The sequence below is a fragment of the Oryx dammah genome, unplaced genomic scaffold, assembly GCF_014754425.2.
Source record: "Oryx dammah isolate SB20612 unplaced genomic scaffold, SCBI_Odam_1.1 HiC_scaffold_10, whole genome shotgun sequence".
Lineage (NCBI taxonomy): Eukaryota > Metazoa > Chordata > Mammalia > Artiodactyla > Bovidae > Oryx > Oryx dammah.
The window spans coordinates 6,076,157-6,085,789 of NW_024070194.1; positions in this window are offsets into that span (position 1 = coordinate 6,076,157).

A 9,633-nucleotide genomic window follows, 5' to 3' on the forward strand; every position below is an offset into this window, starting at 1 on the left:
TGACTGCAGCCATGAAATTAAAAGACACTTACTCCTTGGAAGAAAAGTTATGACCAACCTAGATAGCATATTCAAAAGCAGAGAGATTACTTTGCCGACTAAGGTCCGTCTAGTCAAGGCTATGGTTTTTCCAGTAGTCATATATGGATGTGAGAGTTGGACTGTGAAGAATGCTGAGCACCGAAGAGTTGATGCTTTTGAACTGTGGTGCTGGAGAAGACTCTCAAAAGTCCCTTGGACTGCAAGGAGATCCAACCAGTCCATTCTGAAGGAGATCAGCCCTGGGATTTCTTTGGAAGGAATGATGCTAAAGCTGAAACTCCAGTAGTTTGGCCACCTCATGTGAAGTGTTGACTCATTGGAAAAGACTCTGATGCTGGGAGGGATTGGGGGCAGGAGGACAAGGGGACGACAGAGGATGAGATGGCTGGATGGCATCACTGACTCGATGGACATGAGTCTGAGTGAACTCTGGGAGTTGGTGATGGACAGGGAGGCCTGGCGTGCTCTAATTCATGGGGTCGCAAACAGTTGGACACGACTGAGCGACTGAACTGAACTGAACACCTATAACATTTACTCTGTACCAAGTACCGATCTAAGCACTTTTACAGGTATCAACTAATCCTCACTGCAGTCCTCGCAGAAGGTACAATTACTGTCGCTTTGCCATTTTACAGATGAAGAAACTGAAGGCTCAGAGAGGTTCTCCTCAAGGGCACAGAGCCAGTGAACTAGAGAGCCAGGATTATAATCGAGGCAGGGCTCCAGGGTACTTAGAAAAGAAGATCTCACAATTTACCAAGAAGTTTTCATCTTCTCTGCTTGTGGATATCTTACTGAATCTTAACTTTACTTAAATACACCTCCTCCATGAAGTCTTCCTGAACTACCCATCCTCCTTCATAGCTATTTGCTATTTCCATATTAGCACTTTCTACTTGCAGCAGACTAGTAGTTATGGTGTAGAAGTAGGTTCAGTTGTCTTTTTTTTTTTTTGGCCACACCTTGTAGCTTGTCAGATCGTAGTTCCTCAACCCTGGATTGAACCCCAGGCCTTCCACCGTGAAAGCATAGGAGTCAACCCACTGGACCACCAGGGAAATCCTAAGTCCTAAGATTTCCTTCTTTTTAATGGCTGAATAACATTTCATTGTGTGTATATACCATGTTTTCTTTCTTCACTCATCCACTGATGGACACTTAGGCTGCTTTCATGTCTTGGCTGTTGTTAATAATGTTGCTATGAATATGGAGGTGCAGATATGGTTTTGAGTTAGTGTTTTCATTTCCTTTGGATAGATAATTAGAAGTGGAATTGCTGGGTCATACAGTTCAGTTCGGTTCAGTCGCTCAGTCATGTCCGACTCTGCAATCCCATGAGCCGCAGCAGTTCTGTTTTTAATATTTTGAAGAAACTTCATACTGTTTTCCATAGCAGTTGTACTAATTACATTACCACCAACAGTGAACAAGGATTCCTTATTTTCTCCACAGCTTCACCAACAGTTGTTATTTCTTGCCTTTTTGATGATAGCTATTCTAACAGGTGTGAGGTGATACCACCTTTTGGTTTTGATTTGCATTTTCTTGATGATTAATGATGTTGAACACCTTTTCATGTATGTAACCATTGGCCATCTGTATGTCTTCAATGGGAAAAATGTCTATTCAGATCCTCTAACCATTTTTAAATCAGATTTTCTGGGGGGTTGCTATTGAGTTGTGTGAATTCCCTATATATTTTGGATATTAATTAGACTCTTACTGATATATGATTTGCAAATATTTTCTCCCATTTGGTGTGTTGCTTTTTCATTTTGTTGATGGTTTTCTTTGCTGTGCAAAAACTTAAAAAAAAAACTATTTACTTTTGGCTATACTGGGTCTTCATTGCTGCAAGAGCTTTTCTCTCATTTCGGAGAGCAGGGGCTTCTCTTTGTGGTGGTACATGGACTTCTCATCTTCCAGTGAGCTCTCTTATTATGAAGCATGGCCTCTAGGCATGTGGGCTTCAGTAGTTGCAGCCCTTGGCTCCCACACTCTAGAGCACAAGGTCGGTAGTTGTGGCACAGGGGCTTAGTTGCTCCCTGGCATGTGGGATCTTCCTAGACCAGGGATTGAACCCATTTCTCATGAATTGGCAGGTGGATTATATAACACTGACCCACCAGGGAAGGCTTGTGCAAATGCTTTTTAAGTTTGATATAGTCCCACATGTCTGTTTTTGCTTTTACTGTCAAATCTAAAAAATCATCACCAAGACTGATGTTAGGGAGCTTACAGCCTATGTTTTCTTCTAGAGGTTTATGGTTTAGGGTCTTAGATTCAAGCCTTTAATCCATTCTGAGTTAATATTTGTGTGTAGTGTGAGGCAGTAGTCCAGTTTCATTATTTTGCATGTTGTTGTTCAGTTTTCTCAATACTATTTATTGAAGAGACTGTCCCTTCCCCATTGTATATTCTTGGCTCCATTGTCATAAAACAATTAACCATATATATTTGTGGCTTTATTTCTGGGCTTTCTATTTGGTTCCATTGATCTATATGTCTTTGTTATATCAATACCATACTGGTTTGGTTACCATAGCTTTGTAATATAATTTTAAAACCAGGAAGCATGATGCCTCCAACTTTGTTCTTCTTTCTCAAGATTTCTTTGGCTATTTGGGGGTCTTAAACAATTCTTTATGTTAAATTTTCTGTGTTAAAATAATTAGTATAGTTTCTGTCTTATAACTGAACTTTGATACATAAGCCTATATATATATAGACAAGTGTACACAATCATGTACATCAGAGTGCTATTTATAAAGGTAAAAACTTGTACATGACCCTACTGTGTATCAGTGACAAAATAGTTCACTCAATTGTGGTACATTCTTGCTAAGGAAAACTACAGCCATTAAAAAATATGTAACTCCATTTATGCTAACATAGAATAATACCTAAGATACCATAAGAAAGCAGGTTATAAAACAACATATGTGGTAAGATTCCACTATCAAACAGTTGGTATTTTGTGCTTTTTGCTGCTGTGGATTCACCAGAAGCAGTCAGTGAGATGTTAGGCCCATCAAGGAAGGTTAAATTGAGAGAACTAGAAGAGAAAGCAGCAGAGGTGTGTGGCTTCAAGCTTGTGAGAAGAGTATTGTCTAATGTTTATGTTGGGTTGTAGGTTTTCTAAAACTAGTAAGAGGTGGAAGCTCCTGCTTTGAGTTGAAAATGGACAACTAATCCAATCCCAGAAAGTAGTTTATTGGTCAGTGAAATGATTTAATGTATGTGTCAACTTGAGTGGGCCACAAAATGTCCAGATATTTGATCAAACATTCTAGGTATTTCTGTGAGAGTGTTTTGGGGTGAGATTAACACTTAAATCACTTGATTGAGTAAAGCAGATTATCCTCCATAAGGAACCTAAAGGCCTGAATAAAACAAAAGACTGACCCTTCCCTGTTTAAGGTGGAGCTAGTTAGTGGTAAGAACTGGAGATGTGGGTTCCATCCCTGAGTTGGGAAGATCCTCTGGAGTAGGAAATGGCAACCCCACTCCAGAATCCTTACCTGGAAAATTCCACGGACAGAGGAGGGCTACAGTCTGTGAGGCTACAAAGACATGACTGAGCACCATACCACATCTTAGTGTAAGAGAGAATTCTTCCTGCCTCGGGGCATTTGTTGAACTGGAACTGGAATCCTCCTGATTCCAAAACAACTTCCAGCCTTCAGACTCAAACTAGGATATTGGCTCTACAGATTTTGGACTTACCACACATGATTACATGAACCAATTTCTGATAATCTCTATCTCTCTCCCAGTCTTCTTCTGTCTCTCTATATCTCTATAAAATATCTCTAGAGAGATGGATGGATAGATGTATAGGAAGGAAGGAAGGAAGGAAAGGAAAATATCCTAACCCTTCATCACACCTCTGGAATGCTGCTTCCCTCCCATTGGCCAAAGTTCAGTCTGCTGGCATACCTACCTGCAAAGAGGCTGGGAAATACAGATTTTATCCTGAGCAACCATATGCCCAACTAAAATTCTGTGGAAGAAATGGACAAGAGTTATTAGGGACAACAGGAAATCTGTCACAGTCAAGAGGTACGTACACCCCACTTTATCTCTGGAAGGAGGGTAAAATTACAGGTGAGTTTTAGTTCCTTACAGTTTTTTTGTAATACTTGATTTTTTAATAACTGAACATATATTTATAATTAGAGGAGGGGGGAAGCATTGTCACTCTTTTCAGTCTGAGAGGGAAATACAGTTTGAATAAAAGAAATGGTAAAATGATACCAAGAGGGGCTTACCTAGTGCTCCAGTGGCTTAGACTCCGTGTTCCCAATATAGGGGGCCCTGGGTTCCATCCCTGGTCAGGGAGCTAGATCCTGTATGCCGCAACTAAGACCCAGCACAGCCAAATAAATAAATGATACCAAGAGCTAAGGCAATCCTTAAATAAACACATCTGCTTTCAGAAGGTCTTGAGCAGTGTTCCCAAGGCAGTAAAACTTCCCGGGAAATGCCGCTTCCTTTAGCAACCCTGTTTGGCTCTCTGCACCTACAGATACTATCTGCATTGACGTGTGTCTTCTTGCCTCAGTCCTGGAAGCATTGTCATCTACACGATCAGATGAGGAAGGCGTGACTCTGGCAGGAGAGAGACCTACCCAGAGTCACGTGGACAAGAAGGGGCGGAAAGTGGGTTTAAAACCAGGTTCTGCTGACTGCTCTCCCCACGCCCTTTGCGGCCTTCATAGAGCTGGAGGGGCTTTTAGAGACCTTCTTGTCCAGTGGTCTCAGCACTGGCAGCACAAGAGAGCCACCTGGAGAATTTAAAATGAAGACACCATTGGGCTCGTCCCTGGCCGGCTAGATGGAGTCTCTGGATGTGGATCTCAAAGTGGGCGGTGGGGGGTGCCCCCGGGGTGATTGTGCTATGCAGGTCTCGCTTGTGTCTCTGCACCGTGTATGGTGCCCCCAGGGGCGTAGGCCTCCCTAGATGTGTATTAGCCCAACCCAGGCTGCCTTCACATCTTAATTCCCTGAAATGATTTGCCATGGATAAGATCTGGGTAGATGTGGAAATCTTAACAACCTTGCCCAAGAATGAGCAAGTCCTCTGAAATCCTTGGAAGTCAAAGATTGGCAGTTTGCTGTACTTGCCTGTAAAAATCCATCTTGACTCTCACTCCCAACTTTCCCCATCCACACTTAATTTCTTATCTGCTTTCCAAACCAAAGTCTAAGAAGAGCAGACGGGAAAAAGGAAAAAAATTGATTTCTTATTTTTCTCCCTGGGGGTCTAGCATTAGTCCCAAATCTTTAGGTGCATTTAGAAGAACCAAGTGTTTGCTGTCCAATTCAAAGCAGAGAGTTTCCTACCGATGTTATTCTCAGAGTTGACGTGAATGTTCTCAACATTTAGTGTTAAGCAATATTCTACTTCTGAACAGTGGTACCAGCTCAAGATCAGTTTGTTAATGTCATGTTTTTATTCCGCAAGTATATATTGAGCTCCTGTTTTACTCCAGCCTCCCTTCTACACACTGGGCACATTGCCCTCTCATTCCTCCTCTTTCCCTGTCATCAGAACCAGCCATTCTCATGAAGTTGAAGTGTAGCCTTCCTAAGGGTGCTATCATATCCTCATTGTACAGGTGAAGAAACTGAGACACAGAGAGATGAAAGAAATTGCCCACAGTCACACCCTTGGTAGGTTGTAGAACCAGTTCAGTTCAGTTGCTCTGTCCTGTCTGACTCTTTGCAACCCCATGGCCTGCAGCATGCCAGGCCTCCCTGTCCATCACCAACTCCCAGAGTTTACTCAAACTCATGTCCACTGAGTCAGTGATGCCATCCAACCATCTCCTCTGTCGTCCCCTTCTGCCTTCAATCTTTCCCAGCATCAGGGTCTTTTCAAATGAGTCAGCTTTTTGCATCAGGTGGTCAAAGTACTGGAGTTTCAGCTTCAACATCAGTCCTTCCAATGAACATTCAGGACTGATTTCCTTTAGGATGGACTGGTTGGATCGCCTTGCAGTCCCAGGGACTCTCAAGAGTCTTCTCCAACACCACAGTTCAAAAGCATCAATTCTTCAGCACTCAGCTTTCTTTATAGTCCAGTAAAAACAGGTAATAGTAAGATGAAGAAACCAAGGGAGGTTGATAAGGGGACTGTTCCAAAGCATAGAACTGAAGGTGAAGAAAGGCACCAAAAGAAGCTTTATTGGAAATCCTCCCCACACACCCCAGCCCTAGGCACCCACTAATCTACTTTCTGTCTCTATGGATTTGCCTCTTCTGGAAAATTCACATAATTGTATAATATTTTGACTGGCTTCTTTCATTAGTTTTTTTTCCCCAGGTTCATCCACGTTGTGGCATGTATCATTACTTCATTCTTTTATACACAGCTCAATAATCCATTGTATAGATATGACAGGTTTCATTTATTATCTGTTTTTGTAGGGTGATTTTAATGGTATATGAATTACATCTCAGTTAAAAATAAAGCTATAGATTATAACCTGTTCAATATAAGAGAAAACGAAATTGAAAGTCTGTATCTGTACAAACTACTGTGCATGAAATAAATAAGGTACAAGGATATATTGTACAGCACAGGGGCTGTAGGCAATATTTTGTAATAACTGTAAATGGAGTATAATCTTTAAAAATTCTGAAACACTGTGTTTTACACCTGAAACATGAAATATTGTACATCAACTATACCTCAATGAAAACAATTTTTTTAAAAAAGAAAAGTCCGACGAAGAATACGACATTTACCTAACTTCAAAGTGCCTCTCTACAAAATACATGATAAAAAGGAAAAAAGAGTAACTCTACAGATGTGAAGCCCAGCAGATGCCACCTGAATCAAGCGTGCAGAGTCAACACCGTCAGCGAGGCAACAAATCACAGTGCCATGTCACCTGGCCAGATGTCGGTGAGAACATTCCATTATTGGTGTTTGATTTTCCTGCCAAAAACCTAAATAGAATCATGAGGAAGCCTCAACTAAACCCAGATGGAGGAACATGTCACAAAACAGTTCCCCTGCAATCTTCAAACGCGTCAAGGACAAGAAAGTTGAGGAAAGACTGAAGAACTGTTCCACAGTGAAAGAAACAGAACAATCCGAATGCAAAGATCTTATAGCTGGAAGTTACATTATTTGGCATATCGGCAAACCTGAAGGGGGTCTGAGGATTAGATGATAGTTCTGTATCATATTAATTTTATTCGGATGTGTCTATCACATAGCAGAAAGTCCTTGTTGTAGGAAATATGCACTAAAGTGTTTGGGGATGATGAGGTATCAAGTTATTTTTTACCCTCAAATGGTTCAGGACAAAATATCTGAACCATATTTGCAACTTTTTCTCTGCAAATCATTGTTTTTAAAAATCCATACACCAGTTTCCACTGACCCTACATGCCATGACTACTGAAGCCCAGGCACCTAGAGCCCATGTGCCGCAAGCAGAGAAAAGCCCCTGCAGCAACAAAGACCCAGCACAGTAAAAGAAAAGATAAAAATAAATAAATTTTTTAAAAAAGAAAACCATCCATCCATACTGTTAAAAAAAATCCATACACCATTTTCCAATGTGGTTTCATACTTTCTCAGTTATTTTAACATTAATCTTCATTTTATAATCTTATATCTCATTGAGTATTAATAATATCTACCATTTATGTAGCATTAAGTTCTTTATACATGTATGACAACACGCATGAAAAACCCTATGATTTATCATATCACATAGAGTTCAGAAACCTGCTCTAACTTAAAAAAGAAAAGGAATTGACTGGAAGGATGTGAGATATACGGCAGGCTCTGTTGGAAATAGCTCCTCCACTTAATAAAAGTTTGTTGATCTTGGGCAAGTGACTTAACTACTCTATGCCTCAGTTTCAGCATCCATAAAATGGAAGAAATTATAGTACCTACCTCATAAGATTGTTGTTGGGAGTAATTAGGACATGTAAAGCACTTAAAAGAGTGCCTGACACATAGTGTTCCTCCATAAATATTATTTATTATCATTAGCTGACTTGTCCAAAGAAACCAGTGAATGGCCAGTGCAGGATTTGAACTGAAGTCCGTTGGAAACCAAAACCTGAACTTACCAGCGACACTTTGTCCCAACATTAACCGAGCCATGATTCCCCCTCTTCTCCTAAACCTTGATGCAAACTGAAGGATGTTTCTTCTCCCACCCCAGGAGCAGTTACTTCCTTCTGCATTCTCCTAAGCACCTGGAGTAACAGGCAAATTTGGCCTTGGAATGCGGAAAGAAGCAGGGCAGAGACTAATAGAGTTTTGCCAAGAAAATTCAATGGTCATAGCAAACACCCTCTTCCAACAACACAAGAGAAGACTCTACACATGGACATCACCAGATGGTCAACACTGAAATCAGATTGATTATATTCTTTGCAGCCAAAGATGGAGAAGCTCTATACAGTCAACAAAAACAAGACCAGGAGCTGACTGTGGCTCAGATCATGAACTCCTTATTACCAAATTCAGACTCAAATTGAAGAAAGTAGGGAAAACCGCTAGACCATTCAGGTATGACTTAAATCAAACCCCTTATGATTATACAGTGGAAGTGAGAAATAGATTTAATGGCCTAGATCTAATAGATAGAGTGCCTGATGAACTATGGAATGAGGTTCATGACATTGTACAGGAGACAGGGATCAAGACCATTCCCATGGAAAACAAATGCAAAAAGGCAAAATGGCTGTCTGGGGAGGCCTTCAAATAGCTGTGAAAAGAAGAGAGGCGAAAGACAAAGGAGAAAAGGAAAGATATAAGCATCTGAATTCAGAGTTCCAAAGAATAGCAAGGAGAGATAAGAAAGCCTTCTTCAGCGATCAATGCAAAGAAATAGAGGAAAACAATAGAATGGGAAAGACTAGAGATCTTTTCAAGAAAATTAGAGATCCCAAGGGAACATTTCATGCAAAGATGGGCTCGATAAAGGACAGAAATGGTATGGACCTAACAGAAGCAGAAGATATTAAGAAGAGGTGGTAAGAATACACAGAAGAACTGTACAAAAAAGATCTTCACGACCCAGATAATCACGATGGTGTGATCACTCATCTAGAGCCAGACATCCTGGAATGTGAAGTCAAGTGGGCCTTAGAAATCATCGCTACGAACAAAGCTAGTGGAGGTGATGGAATTCCAGTTGAGCTCTTTCAAATCCTGAAAGATGATGCTGTGAAAGTGCTGCACTCAATATGCCAGCAAATTTGGAAAACTCAGCAGTGGCCACAGGACTGGAAAAAGTCCGTTTTCATTCCAATCCCAAAGAAAGGCAATGCCAAAGAATGCTCAAACTATCGCACAATTGCACTCATCTCACATACTAGTAAAGTAATGCTCAAAATTCTCCAAGCCAGGCTTCAGCAATACGTGAACTGTGAACTCCCTGATGTTCAAGCTGCTTTTCAAAAAGGCAGAGAGACCAGAGATCAAATTGCCAACATCCGCTGGATCATGGAAAAAGCAAGAGTTCCAGAAAAACATCTATTTCTGCTTTATTGACTATGCCAAAGCCTTTGACTGTGTGGATCACAATAAACTCTGGAAAATTCTTCAAG